Source organism: Acinonyx jubatus, chromosome B3, assembly GCF_027475565.1.
Source record: "Acinonyx jubatus isolate Ajub_Pintada_27869175 chromosome B3, VMU_Ajub_asm_v1.0, whole genome shotgun sequence".
NCBI lineage: Eukaryota > Metazoa > Chordata > Mammalia > Carnivora > Felidae > Acinonyx > Acinonyx jubatus.
Genome location: NC_069386.1, coordinates 111,184,960 through 111,207,686, shown reverse-complemented (window position 1 = coordinate 111,207,686; position 22,727 = coordinate 111,184,960). Strand labels below are relative to the sequence as shown.

The 22,727-nt window shown below is 46.4% G+C and overlaps 1 protein-coding gene across 12 annotated transcripts in view; it reads left to right on the top strand.

The window, feature by feature from the left end:
- Nucleotides 1–2,555: 2,555 nt before the first annotated feature.
- TMEM229B (transmembrane protein 229B) overlaps nucleotides 2,556–22,727 on the top strand; it is a 39,884-nt gene continuing 19,712 nt past the window's right edge. For 4 of the 12 annotated variants that reach the window (XM_053224590.1, XM_027065984.2, XM_027065987.2 and 1 more), the window contains exon 1: nucleotides 17,711–18,043. The gene's annotated coding sequence lies outside the window, so the exon portion shown is untranslated. Of the gene's footprint in view, nucleotides 2,682–2,840; nucleotides 2,981–3,003; nucleotides 3,338–3,376; nucleotides 3,548–17,710; nucleotides 18,044–22,727 lie in introns of those variants that run through there. The other 8 variants (XM_053224595.1, XM_053224593.1, XM_053224589.1 and 5 more) reach the window with 8 other exon arrangements.

The following is a 22,727-nucleotide window of genomic DNA, read 5'->3' as shown; positions in this document are numbered from 1 at the left end:
ACTTTAGAGACTACAAAGACACTTGAAAGACTCTCTTTTTCCCTACTTCATGGTCAGAGAGAGATGTGCAGAGAATTACTATTAGCTGCCTACTGTGGCAGAGACTTTTAACTATGTATATGTGCTTGATGCTATGCTAAATACCTGAATTATCTTACTTAAGCTTACAACAGCCATGGGTTTGGGTAATATTGCCATTTCTATTTTGTAGATGGCTATTTTATAGCCTCAGAAAAGGTTAAATAAGTAGACTTAAGATATCTGGCTAGGATGTGGAGCCCGGACTCCAATCCAGCTTGCTTTGATAAGACAAGAAGGCAAAGGAGAGGCTGGCATCCTTTGCCGTGTGTTAGTGCAGCAGGGTTTGCTGTGTCCCATGGCTCTCCACCGTGAATCTGTACTTGAATCACTAGAATTACTATTACTGTGCCCACCTTCACCTGGGGGTCACTCCCCATTCATTCCCACAACACTATGTATGCTTGTATGTCTCAGCATGCTTGAGTGAAAAACCAGGGGACCCACTCATTGCCACAGATGCTATTTTTAGGTCTGCTTCCAGAGCTGATTGCTCTGCCCTGTACGTACCTCATTTTATTTGACATTTTCTAGGTGCAGACGTATGAGACCCTGGATGGAGTGTCAGAAGACCTGAGTTTGACCTGCATTCTGCCTTTACTAGCAATATGGCCTTGACCAAACCATACAATCTCTTTGAGCCTTGGTTTCCTCATTTATAAAATGGGGGTTAAAATAGCTGCCTTACCCAAAGAAAAAGATATGTTAACTGTAAGGCATTATATGAATTTTTGTTAGGAAGCAATGATTCCTAATTTAGGAATGAGGAAAACCCAGATCATTCAGTTAAATCCATGGGAGAGCTGGATAAAGCAGAGACTGGCTAATGCCAAGTCTTGTGCCTTAGTTCCTTTCCCTCCCTTCTTTTTGATTCTGTAACTGGACTGTGGCTTCTGTATACTATGGCTTCCACACTAAAAATTAAAATATTGATATTATATATGAAAGCATTTTCTTTGATCTCAAAGTTTATTTTTTGTCCCTGATTTTAAAAGAAATGTAAACATTTTTGTGAGCCCTAAAACATTATGGGCACAAGGCACTGCACATACTGTGCTAAATGGGTAAGTCACCCGGAATTCAGATCTTCTGCCTTAACAGCCCATCATGCTTTCTTGTGCAATGCTGCCTCCCAGAGTCAGGGAGGGAACCGAGTCAACTACCAGACACAGACTGAGAAGGAGAGCGGGAGAACTAGGCTTCAGAGGCAAGAAGGTACAGGGAAGGTCCCTCTTCAGTAGGTAAGCTTTGCTGTCAGACTAACTGAAGCTACTTCTTGCCAAGGTGTTCCTGAGAGGGGACTGTCTCTTGCCTCTCTGATAGTGTTCCAGGGACAGCCTACATGGCTTGCTGTAGCCCTGATCCCTTCTCCCCACTCCCTGCCTTACCCCCTCCCCGCTTCAGAAAACACTTTCCTGTTATCAAAGGTCCGCTGCATACTGAGGACAGTACATGCACTATCTCACTGGGTCATCACAACATACTTAGGAAGGAGGAAACTAACTTTGGGAAGTCAAGAGCTCTTGCTACTGGCAACACATGGCTTGCGAAATCCAATATAACTCTTTCTGCCTCATCGAACCCCAGTGCTTTCCTTCTGCAAAGAATGACTCAGCCAGCCCAAGAACTAGGTGTGTATGGGATGGCCTTAGAACTCCTTGTCCAAACTGCCCACCCCTAGTTGGACGCACCTTTGTTGATCTTTGAATATCCTGGCCAGGGACAGGAAGTTGGTGGAGCAATGGCCTCACTAGGCAATTAGGAGAATAGGATCAGATTAGGTTCAGATAGTAGGAAAGCAGCCCAGCTTCTCACCCAGGATGTGGCAAGTCCACTGGATGCGCCTCAGTTTCCTTTTCTTTCAAGACTCATTGCTGCCCTGGGCCTGGGAGAACTCTTGTCACTGTGGCAGGTGGGAAAACAGGGTTAGGAGGGCTAGGAGAAATCAGGCCTAGGCACACCTAAGGTCTGTGTGAGTATGAGAAAAAGACACTGGCCCCCTTAGGATAGACTGTTTACAAAAGGACAGCTCCAGGGGGCATTACCTATAAATTTTTTTAAATGTCCTTTCCTCTTGGCTGCTATACCCAGTGCCAGAACTGAGGCTTGGAGTTGGCATAGGGGTTCAATTACATTCCTACTCCTGCTCAGTCTTTCTGCGGGACCTGGGACCTGTCTGAAGGGCCTGTCTCACATCAGGGCCCTCTCACCCACTTCCCAAGATCCATATCCAGAATCTCCAGGCTTTCCAGATGACATCCATTATTTTCCACCGTCCAAGAGAAGAATCTAGAGTGACCTCAGAAAGAACATCCTGTGTTTAATCTTTTCAGTATAGATCAAATTGTGGGTCTTGGAGCTTCCGGCCCTGCCTTAGGCAAATTCCTTAATTTCCACAGGCCTCAGTTTCTTCATCTTGAGAATGGGGATGATAAAAATGACCTTGCAGGGCTGATTCAACGAATGGATAGCGCGCAGCACAATGCCAACACAGAGTAGGTCTGCAACACCACGTGGTCCGTGGCGCTCAGGTGGCCAAGACCTGCAGGATCCCCACAGGGGGTGTCGCACGCGCCGTCCCCACAACTCCTACAGGCTAGGAGGTGAGGGTCCCGAGTTAGTCCTCTCCGCCGGGCTCCTGTGGACACCTCGGATGCAGGCGGGGTGGCAGGGGCCGGGAGGGCCGAGCAGCTCCGCACTGCAGCCACCTGCGCCACGGCCTCGGCCGATGGCGCGCTTCCAGGCGCCCAGGGTGCGGCCGACTCCTGGCTGCGGGAGGCGGCGGGGTCGGCGGGGCAGCGGACCCAGCGGGCTAGGAGGCGAGCAAGGAGTTAAGCGGGGCCGGAGGCAGCGCGCCTGTCAGACGCGAGCATGTGCAGTTTGCACAGCATCCGTACTATGGGTGAGTGCCACTGCCGCCGCCGCCGCCGCCGCCGCCGGGGGCTCCGTTCGGCCCGGGCAGCGGCGGCTGCAGCCCCCCGGGCCCCGCGCCGCTACGGCGGGCGCCGGCATACAATGCGGGAGTAGGCGCGGCGCGGGAGGGCCGGCGGCGTGGGGGAGGCACCACCGGCAACTCGACGCGGGGGGAGCCCGAGCTCCGGGCGTGGGGGCGGGGAGCGGCGGCGCAGGAGAGCGCCCCGAGTCCCGGCGCGGGAGGAGGAGCGGGAGCGAGCCCGGGAGACGGCGCTCCTGGCCGCACCTGCACCCGGCGGGCGGCCGGCCCTGCCCTGCCGTTGCCCGCAGCTTCGGCCCCGCACCGGTAGGTGCCCCCGAAGCCCGCGGAGAGGCCTTTCTGCCGCCCGTTGAGGTGGCCGCGCGGGGCTCCAGCGCCGAGTGCGGGGGGCCCGGGGATGGTGCCGTGATGGGAAGACCGGGCGACCGGGCTGGGGGTGCTGCCGGATCCTGCTTCCTCTTTGCTTTCGGTTTCGAAGCGTCTGCCCCGGCTCGAGAGCGAGCCGCAGATCGGAAGGTGCGCCCGGGCTTGGATTCCCTGCGGGGGATGGGCGCACAAGGGGGCGTGTTGGGGAAGGGGTGCACGTTGGCAACTTTCCCCGCCTGAAACAAAGGGGTATCGGGGAGGTGCGAGGGGAAGGAGGCAGCCGGGGATGTCTGGCCCCGGAAGGTTGATATCCCCCTTCCTCCGGGAGGAGAGCACCTCCGAGGCCGCCTGGGGAGTGCAGAGGGGGCGCCAGTTTGAGTGGAAGCTAGGAAGCCAGGGCATGGGAGTGGGAAACACCGACCCTCCTGAATCTGAGGCTAAGGACTTTGCTGAAAGAGATGGAACCGTGCCTAGATAACCCTGCCGCCTTCTCCCGAGGGTGAATGGAAAAACTGGGTGATGGTGGACTGCATACCTAGGTGTCCTCCCTTCTCCGAGTCAGTGCCCTGGGGCCCCCAGCCCAGCCCCCTGGCCGCCAGCTCTCTGTTTGCCCTTTCTGATTTCCAGTCCTTGGTGGGAAATGCAGGATTGAGATGGGGACCATTACAGCCCTGTTCATGGCAAGGGCAGGGAGACATTGGCCTCTTTCCCAGGTGTCTTCTTTTCCCTCTTTCTGTGCCCAGTCAGAAGCTGACCCCCTTTCCTTCCTTCCTGGGACTTTTTCCGAGGTTTCCTCGGAGATATGTGTGGTTGCCTCAGGTACAGAGTTTAGGGTGGCAGGTTGTTCTGATACCGCTTCAAACCCTCCCTGGAGAGAGAGAACAGGGCCCCAGAGAGCAGTGCCAATGTAACCTTGGGGGCTCTGCTCGCCAATTCTCATGTGTTTTGAGCACCTACTAACAAATGAGCTGTTAACAATGGTCTTCAGACTTTGATCATCAGGAGGCCTGGGTTTCCCTCTTTGCTATAACCAGGAAGAGGGGTGAAGGTGAGGACTGAATGGCTTCCCCTGAGGGTGGTATACTGTGTTTCTCTCTGTAGAACAAATGGGCCAGGATCCAGATCCCTGGTCCCTGACCTTGTGTCTCAAGGAATGAGGTGTCTCCAGCCCCATGCTGGTTTGCATATGACCACTGGCTTCCATGTGTGACAGGACTGCCCCTTGCCTTTCTTCGTCTTAGAAAGGACAGACCTTTGAGAGTCGAGTTTTCCCTCTGGTTGCAAGGCAGTGCTACATCTGCTTGCCTGTGGAGACAGAAGGCACTGGGGGTGGGGGTGGGGGTGGGGGTGGGGGTGGGGGCTGGACTGTTGGGTGACTCTTGCTTGCTCCTGTAAATGGGCTAATGATACAAGTATTTGGGTCAGGGTGGGCCGTGTTACTCTAGAGACATGGAGGGGCGGGCTGGGATGAGGTTTGGCCTTCCACCCCAAGGCTTGGTATTTGGGGAGAGAGATGGGTAACTGGGAGACAACAGGTCCTTGGAGGCCAGATGACGAGCTGATTTAGTGTTGACTTTGGCCACTCAAAGGCACTGGAGTAAGGGAGGTTCCAAGACCAGTAAGGGGTAGCAGGAGAAAATGGAGTCCTCTGAACCATAGATCTGTGGCCCTGGAAGTTATGGCTGAAGTCAGGTGCAGGTGCTAGACCAGAGACCACCACCGGCCCACTTGTAGGGACCTTTCTCCTCTAAATGGGCAGGGTTGATTATTGCTTAGCCCCCCACTGGGTTTATTCCAAACTATTTATTCAGAGCTGAGAGTAATGATATAGAGGCCTGACCTCCCCACCCCCAGTGGTGAGAGAAGGGCTATTCCATGGTGTTCCTCAGATGTACTGACAGTAAGATGGGAAAATGATACTCCCCTGACTCCCTCTCTTAAGGCGATGAGGCATGAAGTTTTACAATTTGTAAAGTGATTTAAGAGCCTTGGGTCCTTGAAAGATGTTAAATGAATTAGGGAAACTTGTACTGTGTTTATTTCATTTGTATCAGACTTATATATTGTTTCTAAAGGGAAAGGTGTCATTTTGCAGGAAAGGGCTAAATTACAGCTTTTGTGATGGACAAAGCTCAGCGTTGGTTTTAAAAGTGTAGTTTTTAATCAGAAGCACACAGGCCGCAAGTGTTTTTCTGTCTGTCTCTGCTTTCCAGGTATCTTCGAGCTCCTTCCTAGTAGGATTTTTCCTGGTTAGACAGTGTCTAGCCTGGACGTCAGTGGAAGTCCCCTTCCAAGCTCTGAGAAGGGTCTCCAATGATGTTGGGGACTCTGATGTTATAAGTTGAGACCCGGGTACGGGCGGTAAGGCGAAGCCGTTTGGTCTTATCAGAGACCGTATCAGATCTGGCTGTCCTTGAGGGAAGGGAAATCTAACCCTTGCACAGCCTGGCTATTTTCAAATTTATATCCCTTTACTTTCCTCCTAGCTCCTCCCCTCACTCCCAATTTATAGATAAGGGCGGTTTGGGTTTTCTTTGTCTTTTCTTTCTTTCTGTTTTTTTCTTTCATTGCAAGCACATTCCTTTTAAGGTGTGGTGATTTCTGACTTGGCAAACTCTCAGCTCCCTTTGTGGTAACACCTGGCTAAGGAAGGAATGTCAGAAGGGATTCTGCTGTTCTGAACAGGAAGAAATACAGCCTTTCTGGCCAGGCCTTCTCCACCACCACCTCTCAGAAACCAGAGACGTTGTATTTTAAAAGTAAAGTGGGAGTGGATTTCTGGGAAAGGGCTAGGAGGCAACACTTTTGGTTATGGTTTCCCTTGAGGAAAACTGAGTCACACTGAGAGCACAGTGGCTGTGTGTGAATGTCTGTGTTGGGCGAGTTTTCCTTTCCTGGGATCTAATGGTGTTTTAGGCTCAGGTACTAGAGGAGACCCTAATAACTTTATATTTTTTCATTATGAGATGAAGATGAAGTTTGGGTGCCCATGTGTTTGTTTTAGATGTACATGTGCTTCAGACTTTGCACTGTGGGATGCTCCATGCTGCTGTGATTTAAGGAAAAGGAAGTGGCTTTTACCCCTGCAACTCACATCCATAGATAGAGCTGAAGCTGAATAAGTAATGTCTCATCCCCAGATGAAAAGGAGGGCCTGCTCCCTTCCCTGTGCTCACACCCCTCCTGCAGGTGTGGGCTCCCACTCTCCTCCACCCTAAGGCTGTCCTCAATGTTCATTTTAACATCAATCCTCCTATATATAAATTTCGTGGGGTTGAGGTCACAGAGTGGTATTGGTCCCCTGCTCCTTCAAAGGATGGCTCTGAAAGGTAGCTTTCTACCCTCCTCTGATGTTGGTGCTTCTATCTTTGGGGTCAGTCACAGTCCTGTCTGGCAATCTGAGGAGTAACCAAAGCTATTGCCAATTTCTGAACATCCAGCTCCCCATTATCCTTTACTCTGCTGGCTCCCCAACAGAGGGTTTGATATCCTTTCAGGGCTCTTGGCTCTAGTGTGACTGGTATTGTAGAAGGGACAGCATCCTTGAAATTAGGGCCAACAATCTACATGGACAAGACTTGGGTCTCAGAATGCTCCTTCCTGCTGCTCCATCCTTTAGAAGTACAACAGTTTAAAAAAATAAGACTCGCATTGTCAAATCCTTACCTAATGTAGGGAGATCTAATAGATCAGGAGGCATAATCTGAGAGCACTTGCTGCCATTCCTTTCTACTTTGGGAGCCCCGCATTCAGAACACACTGGATTAGCCATTTCTGACTGCTTCCGCAGTTGGACTTGAATGATGAATGCTTTCTAGCTGGTTTGTTCATTCATTGTTTCTTTTCAGTTTTTAAGAGGCAACCCGTCACATGAGTTTCTGGAATGGTCTGTTTCCATCAGAAAGGTCACTCACCCTGAATTTTCATAAGGCCTTGATACCAGCCCTGAGGATCTAGGGATGCCAGCCAAGAAGGAGATTGAAGAGCCACAAAGAGAGGATTCTTTTCTGGACTTCTGAAGGGTGATTCATGCTTCAAGATAAAATGTGCTTCCTGGGCCCCACGGTTTCAGTGCTTGCATGGTCAATGGAGGGACAGGCCCTGGTGCAGCAAGAAGCCCACCTTAGAGACAATAATCGCTGTTCTTTGGAGCAATGGCAGGGACCTATTTTTAGCCTATTGTCGACCCCTATCTTCCTTTTTTATAGCTTGCGTTGGCCAGACCCCATTCTAGTCTGTAGGTTCCCCCTTCCTCTCATTCCCAAAGAGGCCTTTCCAAAGCCAGGGGTAAGGTATCCAGGGCATTGGTCTTACTTTCAACTACCCTCTTAAACATGGACGAGAAATATTGTCGGCACTGGGTAACACCAGGAGCAGCTTCAGATTTTTGTGTTGTAATTGTGTTTTTACCTGTTACAAACAAGGAGATGGCTTTCTTACGCTGACCTGTAGATGCCTTGAGGCTTTCATAGAGCCTGATCCGTTTTCTAGCACATGGTGAGTGCTTGTTAAATCATCAGCTGTGGTACTTGGATGTGATCAGATACTCAGATTTCTAGGTCATTGGGCAATGATGTCGTTTGTGCAGGAGCTGATGATTGGCAAAGGCTTCCAGAATCAGGGAATTTTGGATCCCTCCCTGGCTCACTTGTGTGACCTTGGACAGCCAATTGCAGCCCTCTGAGCCTTAATTCCACAAATGGAGCTTCAGCTGGCTTCAGTGATCACAAGAACGATAACAGTGTCAGCCACCATACTTACTGTATGCCAGGCCTTGGGCTAAGCACTTGACATAAGTTCTCTTTTTCTCACAGCATTGAGATAGCTACTATTAATTATCTTCATTTTACAGCTGAAAAACTGTGGCTCTGAAAGATAAAGTGATTGCACGTGTCACACAGCTAGCAAGTGTCCAAACTGGGATTTGAACCGAGATCAGTCTGATTCTATTGCATTCTATAACTTTGGATCAAAGGATGGAACAAATGTTGAGGAGAAGGTGAATGTGGAGATAGTGTTAGACATAAGAAGGAGAGCTGATGTGGAGTAAACACAGCTAGTTAAAAGGAGATGGAAGTAGATTCTTATTTGAAAAACAACATCCCAGTGAATGTTCAGGAAGGAGAGAGATGTTGGTACCCTGCACTGAGGAAGTAGACCAGATGGCCTGGGAGTTACTATAAGGGGAACAGACTTTCTGCTTGGCATAAGAATATATCTCATAAACCCCATTTCATTTTGATGCCAAAATTGTTCTCTCGCTTAACAGACTCTCTGGGCAGCATTTTCTGTCACCCTACTGCCACTAGTCATAATAGCTTACCTTCGCAGATGCTCAACTCCAGATCGGATCCTCCAACCTGGTTTCTGGACCTTCCTCTGCTCATCATTATAGTCCAGCTGTGGAGACCTGATTATGACTCTGAGGTCCCAGGTATACTCTTCAAAGCGTACCAAGCATTGGACTATCCTGTTCTTCCGAGAAAGTATTTGTGGCCACTGATTACTCTCTTCAAAGTGACCAGCTAGTTCATTGAGGTGGTTATCCTCATTTTCATCCTTGTTTGTTCTAGGCAAGTTAATTTTTTTAAGTTTATGTATTTATTTTTGAAAAAGAGAGAGAGAGTTGGGGAGGGGTGGAGAGAGAGGGAAGAAAGAGAATCCCAAGCATGCACCACACGGTCAGCGTGGAGCCCAGTGCAGCGCTTGATCTCACAAACTGTGAGATCATGACCTGAGCCAAAATCAAAAGTCAGATGCTTAACTGATTGAGCCACCCAGGCAGCGCCCCCCTCCCCACCCTCCCGCCCATGCAAGTTAATTCGAACTCTTCTATTATTTTGAGGTGTTTGTGGAAGAGGAATGAAGGTTGAGATGGTGGCCCATGGAGGTAAGCTTACTTCTCTTTGAAAGTTAGCATGATGGTGTATAATGGAGCAGGCATTTGGGTTCTCTCAGCTCAGTGACTCTGGGCACATGGTGTGAGTGCTTTGGCTTTTAGTTTCCTTATATGTAAAATGAGAATGTTGGAAGAGAGGTTCTATAATATGTCCTCCAGCAATAAAGCTGGCTGATCCAGTAGAGTCTGGATAATTTGGTCCTTTCTTCGGAAATAACTTAGCTGGTCTGGAATTGTAGGAAGTCAGAGCTGGGAGAACACAGGTGGAGTTGAAGGAGAAAGAAGCCAATTTGGAAATTAAGGGACAAAGTCAGTGCAGGAGCAAGTCCTGTCTTGTAAAGCGGGACTGGGTCAGGTCATTCCTCCTTTGACCATTTAAGTCAGGCAGCTAAGAGGTGGCATCTTTTTACCCTGTATACACCATCCCCTAAACTGAGGGGAGCATCCCTTTTATCTTGTCTTAAAACTTAAACTTCACACTCCCCTCATCCTCCAATTGTTCCCAAGTGAAGGCAGCAGGGAAGTTGTGTATTGGTGTATGTTTCACATTCTGCACTTGGATTTGGCAGACTCCAGGGCCTGTTTCAACCCAGGACCCCCCCTAAGCCTCCAGGACCTGGGGACTTTGGCTGATGCTTTCCAGGTGACTCAGTGTTAGTGAGAACATGCTTCCTCTTGCTTCCTTCACTCTGCCTGGAAGCCCAGCTTAGGAACTCAGGGAGTCACAGCTTTTTTCTTCATGGAATTGGGCCATCTTGATTTCCCATTGAACAATGCCATTTGTCCAAGGATCCTTGGATTCTGCTATCCATTGGTACAACATCTATTTTCATTTAATCGTATTCAAGGTTGAAGAGCAAATGAGTTCCCACTGAACCTACCAAACCAGTGGTAGGTTCTGCCTCTGCCTGCCTTGCTTTCCCCCTTAACTCCTTACTGCCCTTATACCAGTTATTTCCAGTGGTGGTTACCATACCACTGGGAATGTGAGAGATGTTAGAAACTAATTAGAAACTGATGTTTCAGTTGATACAGGGACAAAACATTTCATTTTAATAGCTATGTTTCTAATGAGTGTAAAGAAACAAGACTCATCGGGGGTGTACTTACAAAGTGACTTTATTTTGTCTTCCACTGTCCTTTTATGCTTATTCAGTGGGATTCATTCTTTCCTGGCCTTGGGATGAAAACTCAGTCAGACCCCATAACTTTTTGGGTCATTCTTGGGCGGTAGAAGGTCCTGTGGTCACTTTAAGTCACAAAACATAGTCTCAGATCAGTAGTTAATATGTCCAGTCCTTTGTCACTGGACTGGGAGGGACAGGAAAGGGCTCACTTGGCCAGGCCTGTGGTCTGCTGGCTTCCAGCTTCCTGGGCAGAGCAGGTATGTAGTGCTGATTCTCCTTTATGGCCACATTCATGGGTTTCTCAGAGATTCCTCCCCCACCACTTGCTAGGATCAGTCACTTCCAGTTGTCTTGAAAAGAGCAAATTTTCCTTTCTATTCTAGATGATTGTTCTTTCCTCAGCTCCTAAAACCCAGTGATTTGCCTCCAGCCTCTTCCAGCTAAGGTCCTGCAGTCTGTCCACCTGGCCCTCTTGGACAAGACCTGCTCTGGTCTCGTGCCAGCCTTCTCTTGCATGTGGCCCCATTAGCCAGAAGAAGAAATCGTGTGGCCTTTGGTGCAGTGAAGCTGGGAATGCAGGCTGAACCCCCAGCTCAGCCGTCTGCCTTGGCTCCTCTGATAGCAAATGGCCAGTCTGTGTCTCTCACCTTATGTGCCTCAGGTGGTGATTAGATGCTGGTCCTGTGCCAGGCAGATGCCCTCCTAGTTGCAGGGTCAGACATCAAGCTTCCTGAGCCGTCCTGTTGAAGCCCCTCTCACAGGCTTGGAAGTGTCAGACCTGCTATCCTCAGTGCCTTAATTAGGACTTTAGATTCAACCTCCTGATATATGTGTGTCATTAAAACCATAACTGTCATGAGAAGCCCGTGACTTCATGGCTACTATTGCTCAGGATACAGCTGCAGTACATATTAAACTAAAAATTTAACTTAAATAAAAATAGTTAACAACAGCTAACACTTAACTGAGTACTCCTAATGCAGGGTACTGTTTTCAGTACCATAAACATGCTCTTTCATTTAACCCTCATGGGAGAGACACTTATATTATTCCTATCCTACAAATGAGTAAACTGAACAAAGAGAGGTCTAACAGCTTGTCCAAGGTCACACAGTTGGCATCAGAGCCAGGATTCAGATGGAAAGAATCTGAGCCCAGAGCATGCTCTTTTAAACCACTCCACTCTGTCTGCCCACAAGGGTGGTGGGCAGTCATGGCAAGTCATGAGGTGGAAAGCAAACGGTTGGCAAATGCTGCCTTAGGGGCATCAGCGTAGGTTCTTCATTCCGGCATTCAAGGTCTCCATGCACTGCCTTTCCCTTTCCCTTTCCCAATAGCTCCTTCTATGTCCTTTACAGGAGGCTCATACTCTTGCATGGCTACCCTGCCCATATATTGTTTCCCTGCCCAGAGGGCCCTCTGCTTTTCTGCCTCCCCAAATCAAAGTCCTTTTTCAAAGTCAGACCTCATCTTTGCTGCAAAGGTATATTGGACCCAAACCACTTCAGCTGGGATCTTATACTCCTCTTGGAATTTCATCACTAAATTGGCAGTTTATTATGTGCTTTTCGGCAAAGAGCAGTGGAGGGCAGTTAGCAAACCCAGATTCTGATCTGTGCCATGAAATGCCTGTTGCTAACTTTGCTAACTTATGCGAGACCTGAGACCTCTCTGAACCTTGGTTTCAACATTTTTTTTCTCCAAGTTTTTGTTTAAATTCCACTTAGTTAACATATGGTGAAACATTAGTTTTAGGTGTGGAATTTATTTTGTTATTATTTTTTAATTTTATTTTTTATTCTTTAAAAAATTTACATCCAAATTAGTTAGCATATAGTGCAACAGTGATTTCAGGAGTAGATTCCTTAATGCCCCTTACCCATTTAGCCCATCCCCTCTCCCACAACCCCTCCAGTAACCCTCAGTTTGTTCTCCATATTTATGAATCTCTTCTGAAGTGTGGAATTTAGTGACTTATCATTTAATACAACACCCAGTGCTCATCACAAGTGCTCTCCTTAGTACCCATCACCCATTTAACCCATCCCCCCTCCCACCCACTAATGGTTTCGACATTTTTAAACTGTGGGTGTGGATTAACTCCCTTCAGTTTTCAGTGTATCATGATTTATGTTTACCTTCTTGTCCCCACTAATCTTTCAAGCTCTTGAGGGCTGGAACTGTGTCTTGTATGTCTTTTTACCTCCCAGGATTCTGCCCAGGGTTTTACACACAAAATGGATTTACTATCAGTTGGTTGACTGATGGGAAATGCTGCTGTAAGTCTGCTCTGAGTTTGACTGACTTTTAGAAATCACCTTCTTCTGGGTGATCACCAGTGAGGACTTTGCAGTGTTCTATTCTGCACAAGTTTTAACAAAAGGTTGGGTCCAATCTGCTGCCTTTTATCTTTGAGAGACCTAATGTAATGCCATTAAGGCCCACACTCCTTTATCTGAAGTTTGAAAATCCAAAACATTCAAAAACCAAAAGCTTTTCTTTAACTCCTGTAATGGCAAAACCTGATCTGACTTATCTGCTGTGCAGAGTGTGACTATTCATAGATGTGGCCACAAAAATGTTTATGTGTTTACTTGAGGGTGCTGCCCCAGACCCTGCTGTGGGGATTACGTAATGCATGGGTTGTGTTCTATACTACTTCTTAGAAAATCTAAAAGATTCTGAATTCTGAATTTGGAAAATGGATTGTAATGCTGTTTGGTGTTAGTCCACAGAGGTGCTATTGGCATTCTGGGTGGGACTGGCCTTTGTTATGCAAGACTCTTCTGACATCAGAGAACCTCACATTACCTTTGCCTCTGGCCTTACCCTAATCCCAGCCCTGATTCCAACATGACAGCCAGTGCCTTCGTTTACCAATTTGATTTTTTAAAAATATTGCATTATGAGATCATTCATCTTGATTTGTAAGTGTTGTTGGCACCACATTGAAGTTTGTGTCTGAGGCAAGGGCCTTTCTTGCCTCACTTGCCTCACTTAGACACCCTGCATGACTCCTGAACCAAGAATGCTTTCCTCTTTCCACTTCCCTGACTCTGGCATGAACTGGTGTGTCCTCAAAGTGGGAGCTACCTACTGGGTGTTTGCAGCTCATTTCAACATCTGATGCCCTGTCGGCTGAATCAGCTCTCAGAGACCCATGTAAACTGGTTCCTGGATGCACTTCCTACATCTGGATGTTTCTTTGGAGTCCAAGTGAGCCTGGTCCCTCTACTTCCTTCTAGGAAGTGATACACCTTCTCATGTGAGAGTCAAAATGCTTGTAAATCCCTACATCTGCTTTGACCTGACATTAAAAAAAAAAAATACACACACACACACACACACACACACACACACACACACACACACTCCTGGAATAGCCTGAAAACAATAGAAAGATGTACATTGATGGAATCTAAAGTGTTCCATTGTGGGTTTTTTTTTAAAGTAATGTCTGCCCCCAGTGTGGGACTTGAACTCAGGACCCCAAGATCAACAGTCACATGCCCTACTGATTGAGCCAGCCAGGTGCCACTCCATTGTGTTTTATTCTTTTTTTTTCTCTCTCTCTCTTTTTTTTGATGAGGAAACTGAGAAGTGATGGAGTTTGGGAGTGTTTGTAGAAGAGCCAGGCTCAGAAAGCCTTGCTTCTGGACCTTCCCTTGGCACTTCAAGCTGGCAGGCTGCTCCCTTCCTTTCTTCCCAGGCCCTGGGTGTCCTCAGATTGGGGACGACTCATGAATCAGTTAGGTATCCCCTCTTGATTGAAAGACATCTTTTTTTTTAAGCCCTTTGTCCCTATTTGACAGCGATGGGCATGCTTATGGAAATTTAGACCACATCCTCCCCTCCCCCCATTAAATAACCATCCCTCTCAGAATCTGAGCCCTAAATATTTCTGGTCTGCCTTTTAACCTATTGGAGGTCCTCTGAGATCATTTCTCTATCCCTATTCCTGTCCATGATTCCTCACAATGTAGCATTTTCCATAAATATCCTTAAGCATCCTCTTATATACTGTTTACTCATCTTCTCATCCATTAAGAACATATTCCCCAGACCAAGCCTGGCACCTGTTTCTTTGACTTCTTCTAAATACATCTTTGCCTCCAGACATTAAACCATTTATCATTTCCCTGGCCCCTATGGATGACTTGTGGTCTTTTACCTATTGTCACTATGCAGGAAAATGCTGAGATATAGTATAATTTAAATTAAATATGGAGATGAAATTTCCCAAAGGTGCCCAATTGAATACTTTTCTTCTTATGCCCCATCAGTTGACCACATTGTCTATTACCCATCATTCAGGATCCTCATGTCAATATCTGTAAGAGACCATTGAGTTTCTTCTGTGGGTTTTATCTTTTGAAGCCACCCTAATTCTGTTTCCCCCTTGATTCCCCTTGGCACTATAGTTTCTCTTGCTTCTAAGGGCACATGATCTGGAATGGTGCCCCCTTTTTATCTAGCAAATATTTATAATGCCTTCTGATCACCCTAAATAAAATTCCTAAATAATATGACCCACATATATACATGTTTTTTAAACAAATCAATATAATGCCCTAACTGTAATATAACAGAGAATAAAGGAAAAGTTAGTTATAATACAGTGTCATGTATTCTAGTATGTAATTGCTCAGGCACAACTACACAGAAAACAGAAGGAAGAAGTCAGATGCTGGAACCTGTGCAGAGAATCACTGAGAATGTAACAGCCACAAATACCCACAGGATCCAGGTGTGTTGTGTGGGTGACTCAGATACCAGGAGAGGTGCTGCTGAGGTTGACGTGATTTTCCCAGATGGTCAACCGCTCTTGGTGACATTTCAAAGAATATATCAAAGTATAGTATCCCCTCTAACTGCACTGTGATGGCACTCCCAGACAATTCAGTGTATGTTAAAACCATGCAAAAAAGTCACCTGTCAGTCCTGCTTTCTTAATAGCTCTTGAGTCTTAACTAATTTGAGTTGGCTGCTTGACCCTTGTTGGCATTCAGGATTGCAACCTCTACTTACTGTTTGGGCTGGAATAAGACCTTTAGAGGCCCTTAGCACTCATGGGCTTATGGTCCTATAAATAATTACACATAAATCAGTATAGAGTCATCATATAGAGTCATGTTTTTAGAAACAGCAAAATCTATTGGTGCACCAAAGTCACAATAACTTCTCTTTGACTCTCTCGTTTTCTGTCCTTTCAAATAGTTTTCTTCACCGCCCCATCATGGCTGGCACCCTAAGCACGTGTGTACAGGCCAATTGGGCAATTCAGGGCCAGGTAGAATGGCAGCTTCCTGTGGCCCGGGTTGGGCCTTTACCTCTGTGGCCTTTGCCTGCCCCTGATGGCACAACACAGATCCTGAGTGATTGTTTAATGAATGTGTGAATGAATGCATAAATAATGAGATGAACTTGAAGGGGCTCATTTAAGTAAAAAGCACTGTAAGAGTGTAATTTACTATTATTACTAGTTTTCTGGTGTTTGGTGTTGGTAGAATTTCCAAGATTGTATATTTCCAATGTTTTAAAAACTACTGGCCCCACTCTGGTGTTTCAGCTTTCATACTCCAACCTACATAGCATTGAGGAGTCTGCCCATAAAAGATGCATATCAAATCATATTAATTTCTGAATTAATAAATGAATTTGTGCAATGTGATGGTTTGCTTGATTCCCTGTAGCCTGCAGTGAGCCTGCTTAAAGAGACTGGGTCAGCTGTCTGGCTGTGTTAAAGGTGACCACACCCAGCTATGACAGGGCACCTGGGGAGGGAGGCTCTGTGTGTGTGTGTGTGTGTGTGTGTGTGTGTGTGTGTGTGTGTGTGTGAGCAAAGTCTACTCTGGAGTCCAGTGGTGGTGATGGTGGTGGGGTGTGGGAAATGGGACATGCACCCCAGAAAGCCAGCACGAGATCTCCAAAGGGAGGAATATGGCCTAAGGGCCTAAGGTCAGGCAGTCTGAATAGGACTAGCTACAAAATTTGGTGGTGATGGGGCAGGGGGAATGAAATATCGTGAAACACCTAGAAGGCTGTGGTTTAACAAATACAACCTGACTCATTATGGTGGGCTTGTGGACAGAAGTGATGTAAAAACATCTCCAGAAAATATTAACCATATGTAATAAAAATAGTCCCAAAAGGTTATATTTGTGCCCAGTGCAGACATGTGATGACCGATGTTCTCCCTGGATTTACTCTCTATGTCTTCTCCACTCCTACCCCACACCCTGTCTAGTGGAAGGGGCTCTTTTGTTGTTTTTTTTCTCCAAACGGTTTATTTGGAAGGAATTTCAAAGTCACAGAAAAGTTGCCAGAATAGTACAAAACACCCAAATACTCTATCCAGATTCACTTTTTTAAACATTTGCCTCATTTTTTTTTTATCATTTATGTTCCTTCTCTGTCTAAATTTTCTTTTGGAATTTAAGATTAAGTTGCCTAAATGAGGGACCTTTATTTGTAAACATTTCAGTGTGGGTTTTCTAAGAATAAAGATATTGTTTTATATAACCTTCAGCAAATTGAACATTGATACAATGCTTTATCTAATCTGCTGGCAGTATTCCAGTTTTGTCAACTGACCCAACAGTGTCCTTTATAGCATTTTCCCCTCTTCAGTACAGGGTCTACTCTGGAATCTCATATTGCATTTAGTCCTCTTGCCTCTAGAGTAGTTCCTTAGTCTTTCTTTGTCTTTCATGACATTGACTTAAAAAAAATTTTTTTTTAAGTTTATTTATTTTTGAGAGAGAGGGAGAGAGAGAATCCCAAGCAGGCCCCGTGCTGTCAGTGCAGAGCCCAATGCAGGGCTCAAGCTCAAGAACTGTGAGATCATGACATGAGCCAAAATCAAGAGTTGGATGCTTAACCGACTGAGCCAACCAGGCGCCCCCATGACATTGACATTTTTGAAGAATATAGCCTCCCCTCCCCATTTTTAAAAAAATAGAATATTTTTCTCCTGGGATTTTGTCTGATGTTGCCTCATGTTTAGACTCTGGGTTATACACTCCTGACTGGGATTTACATGAGTGATGTTGCGTCTTTTTCAATGTCTTACATCTAGAGGCATTGGCTGGCCATTTGCCCCTTATGATGTGGTGTTAAGTTAGAGCTCTTGGTTAAGGTGTTGTCCAATTTCTTCACTGTGCACTTACTAATTTTCCCTCACTACTAGTAAGCAATCTGTGGGGAGATACCTTAAGACCATATAAATATCTTGCTCATCAACATTTTGACCTTGGACTTACCAATCATACCCTCTGGGTTTACAGGTATTTCTGGATCCTAGGCAAGGGGTAGGACTTCAAAGCTGTCTGGAATGAAACCTGGTGGCCCATTTGGGGCACCCCACCTATGTGCCATGCTGGGCCCTACCCTGTTGAGTAACCAAATCTCCACAATAGTTTGCCACTTCTACTCCCACCAGGAAGAGCAATTCATTCGTCATTCACTCAACTGACATGTAAGCATGTTCTTGTGAAAGCTTCTCAGCTTCTATTGGGCACAGGGGGATATAAAAAGAAGGCTCATGCCTCTTGGTGTCTTTAAGAAGCCTACAGTAGAGTTGGGAGAACAGACTTGGACTCACTGAAAGGTAAAGGGCAGGTAAGTTGTCAGCACTATGACCCCATAGGGCAGCTCAACCAGACCTGTCCCATGACCCTGGAGAATTAGGTGCCCTTAGGAGTTTGGGTTGAGGGGGATTCAGGGACCTTTTGTTAATGCAAGTAATCTTTGAGTGGGCCTTGAAGAAAAGGCAAATATGGGTAAATGGGGAGGAGAGATAAAGGCACTCTGGGAGGGCAGCTATGTGCACAGAGACCGGGAGTTTGGGGGTGTGGATTGTGTGCCTGGGGAGCAGTGAATCATGGGTCGGCCTGGATAGGGCTAAGGGTTGACATGGGGGCAGGGTCTACCAAATCTTACTGAGCGCCCACCTCACGCCAGACATTTTAAAAAGTAACTTTTCCAGTACTCAAAGGGATATATATTCAGTATAGGAAGTTTAGAAAAATAGAAATACATAAAGAAAAATTTTAATGAGGTTACTCTATTCTTTCATCCCCAGATAATGGGTTAGCCATGGTGTATTTCCTTCACTTGTAAGATCTTTATCATTCTTCTGGTGTCAGTCTTATTTTGGTTCATGGATTCAGTAGCCCTTCCCATCCCTCAGGGGATATTCATTGTGCTTTAAAAACGTTTCATTCTGTCAACTTTATTTTGCTTTCTTTATAACTTCTGTTCTCAAATTTGGTGCTTTTCTGGCAGTTTTGGTTTCTGTCAAATGTTTGGTGAGTCTTTGTTATGTGTTCCTCTCTTTGTATTGTGAGATTTTTCAGTCACCACTCTGTGAACCCTAGTTCCATGCCAATCACTGGTTGTGAACAGGGGGTGGGATGTGTCTGCTAGGGACTGGTGTCTAGGTCTCCCTTGCCCCCCTGCCCCAAGTTCCAGGACACAAACATGGGTGGAGAGGTGGGATAGGGGCCCAGCTGCTCCAAATCCAATCACCCATCACTCAGGGCTTCTCATGAGCCCCCAGTGTGCTGGCTCCAAACTTGGAGCCCCCAGAGCTGCTCCTCTGACTGAGCACAAAACCCTTCGCCTCACCTGCTTGGGTTCAGATCCTAACCCAGCACTTATTAGTACCATGACTTTGAGAAAGCTGTGTAACTCTGAGTCTTATTCATAAAGTGAGGATGGTAATAGTTTTTATCTCAAAGGATTATTGTGAATATTAAATGAAATAATACAAAGTTCTAAGAATAGTGTCTGTCATATTTATATGCTGTGTGAGTGTCAGTTACTATTAATATTGTTATTTTTTTCATGGTTTTATTTTGGGGGTTGTGGTTTCTCCATCAGTTTATTCCCATTTGCCTTCCATCTTCAGGGACCCCATATCACTCCTTGTTTTCTGGTGCTGTAATGGATTTACTCTTCCTAGAAAATGTCTCTTCTGCCATTTTCTGGGGCCTTGGGGGTGGCAGGTATATTCCCCTGGTCCTGCCATAGTGATATAGTCATGCATTTCCTTCAAGTCTTTCTTCTCTGAATATGTGTGGGTGTTACTTTTTATCTGTAACACATACGTTGGGGCATCCAGGCCTCAGCCAGGACTCATCACCAGGTCTGTGTTACCTGATGCTGACTCTGTCCTGTGCAGAGGTGGGAGGTGATGAGTTCTCTTCTCAGCCTTCCTCAGGCTAGTTTGAGGTTGTCCTAATGAATGTAATGGGCCCTCTGTTTCCTTTGTCAAAAGGAATGTTAATTATTTTCAGCAGTCTAATTATGTGGCTAATGAGAGACTGACTGCGATAACATCCCTTTAATTACTCTTGCCTAAGTGCTGTTTGGAGCCATATTTTGAACATGCTGCAAGGCTCAGTGCTTTCACAGTAGATGGAGCTGTCCAGCGAGAGGCTGAGTGGAGGGCCAGGGCTGCAGGGCTTACGCTCATGGTGGAAGTGCCTGGCTGCAGTCAGGACCCAGCCAGGTGTATGCTGTCCTTTCCTCTGGGCCATTACTTAAATGAAGGGGACATTCAGATTGGGTCACATGTAGAGCAGACAGCAACTGTCACAGCTCCTTCAGTACATCTCATTCCTGTGTTTCCCCCAGTGCATCTGCTGTTCAGTCTTGTCTTGGCCGGGCCTCCTCCCTCACTCATGGAGTACCTGCGCCTTGCCTTTTTCCTCATTCTGCACTTGGATGTTGAGTCCCTACTATATGTTGAGTTTTTACCCAGGACATGGGGAGGCAAAGGTAAGGAACTCATGGTTCATATAGCTTTCTGTAACAAAATTTTCTCATGCCCCTCCCTTCTTTGCCCAGGAGAAATGCCACATGTCTGTGTTCCGACCCCTACCACCTTCTCAGGTTTGTCTTCTGTATTGTGGCCTTCCTGTGGTTTCAATGTGGTGTCTTTCAATAACTGGGCCTTCATGGGCAGACCCTTGGAGGCAGCTCTCCCAAGGCCCTGGTGGACTTGAATATGCTGGGAGGGGCAGCTGACATGAGAACCCACTGTCAACTGTTGGTGGCCCATTGCTGTGGGTACATGAAGTCCCCTATTTCCTGTCCATACATCCCCATCTCTCCTGAGTGGTGTAAGAGAAAAAAGTGCTAGTAAAAACTTGACCCTCCCTTTAACTTCTTTGAGTTTCCATCCCCTCCTGAGTAAATCTGAGTTAATGCCTCCATCCCAGACTTGTGAGGGGTTCTGTGTGGAAGCTGCCTGGCACACAGGAGGTGCCCAATAAACACTCTGGACTTTTTAAACACTCCAGGCAGCACCCCTAGACTGAGTTATAGCCAGAGACGCAGGGGCTGACCTCATTCAGCAAGAGCCCTCTCCTGGTTCTAGGATATAAGTCACAGTGGACAGAGACTTTCATAAAACAATGGTTCACCCTCCCCCCACCCCCCCATCTTAACAATGGTTAATTAGGTTAACTAGGTTAACTAGGTTAACAATGGTTAACTAGGCCTGAGCCTGAGGAAGAGAGGGGTATCTATTCACAAGAAAAGCTTTTCCAAGAGCAAGAAAATGTAGCTGAGTTTTAGGTCTGTATGTTTGGCAGCCTTCTGGTCACCCTGGATAAGCTCCAGAGCAGTGCAGCTCAATACAACTTTGTGTGATGATGGAAATGTTCTATATCTGCACTGTCCAATATGGTAGACACTAGCCACATGTAACTGTTGAACACTGGAAATGTGGCTAGTACAATGGAGGGATGCAATTTTTAATTTTATTCATTTTTAGTAAATTTAAATTTAAATAGCCACATGTAGCTATCAAATTGGACAATGCTGTTCTAGAGCTTATAGAAAAACAATCTAGTTGTGCACTACTTGTTCTTGCACTATTAGTTTTCCCATATCCAGTTTGTGGAAGAGAGTCAAGGCACGCTAGGTTGCTGGCAAGGGTCATGTGTGGTGAAAGGGGAAATGACAAAGTCTGGGCAGCACCCAGAAGGGAGGTTTGGAGCCCCCAAAACTATAGACATCCTGCTGAGAGGGACGCAGCTAGCTAGGCATCTGACCTTATTCTCAGTTCTCCTAACTGTGTGCAAGGGCAGAGCCACTGGTCTGCATGGCGGCAGAGGTGGGCAGGTGGTGCTCAGATACGTGATTCTCATGCCAAAAAGGTATGTTCCAGGTGGGGGAAAATTACTTGTGTTAGTCAGGATTTTCTTGATTTCAGATGACAGAAAACTTAACAAACTAGGTGGAGTTAAAAAGGAACATTTACTTTCTTGTTAAAGTGAAATAATCAGGTTAGAGAAGGCCTAGTAAATTTACTTAAATTCTTTTGATGGGAAACAGGTGGAAAATCCAGGCCATCAGTCAACAAAAGATTTAACTTTACTTTTATTTGTTAATAAATATATTGCCAAAGCTGACTGGGACCTGCACCTTCCAGCCCCTGCCCACAAGGCAATTGTGCTGGGCATGTCCCCTTGGCAACTGGGGCTTTGCCATGGCCCAGCTGGCACTGTAGGGACCACCAGATGACTTTTGCAATGAGGGACAGGGAACGTTTGACCCCTTAATTACACTTTTTAATTGCTCTGGCCTTGCTGTTTCTCAAACTTGTTTTTTAGCTTGCTCCTCCCTCAGGGTCTTTTTACTTACTATTCCCTGTGCCTGGAATGCTTTTCCCAAAGCTCTTTGAAAGCCTTCTTTGCAGAGAGCCTGGGTAGCTTAGTCAATTGGGTGTCTGACCCTTGATTTCAGCTCAAGTCGTGATCTCATGGTGGTGGGGTGGAGCCCCACGTTGGACTTCATGCTGAGTGTGGAGCCTGCTTGGAATTCTCTCTCTCTCTCTCTCTCTCTCTCTCTCTCTCTCTCTCTGCTGCTGCTGCTGCTTCCCTGAGCTCTCTCTCTCAAAATAAATAAATAAACATTCAAACACACACACAAATCACTTTAAAAAAAAAAAGAAAGAAAGAAAGGCTTCTTTGCATCTTTCTCATCTATGCCCAAATGCTACCTCCTTAGAGAAGTTTAAGACGTGCTCTCCACATCCAGTTTCTCTGTCCTCACCAGGCATCTCCCCTTCTTTGTGGCATATTATCAGACATTACGGCATGTCAGCTAGCCTAATCATTGTCTCCCCACAGAGATGTGAGCTCCAAGGGGGCAGGAGCATTGTCTTATTCACACTCAGTTCAGTGCCTGGCCTTCAGCAGGTGCTTGATAAATATTTGTTGACCACTGGAATACAACACCTTGAATAAACATGTTAGCCTCCACGGGACTTCTTGGACTAAGTCTCTGGTTA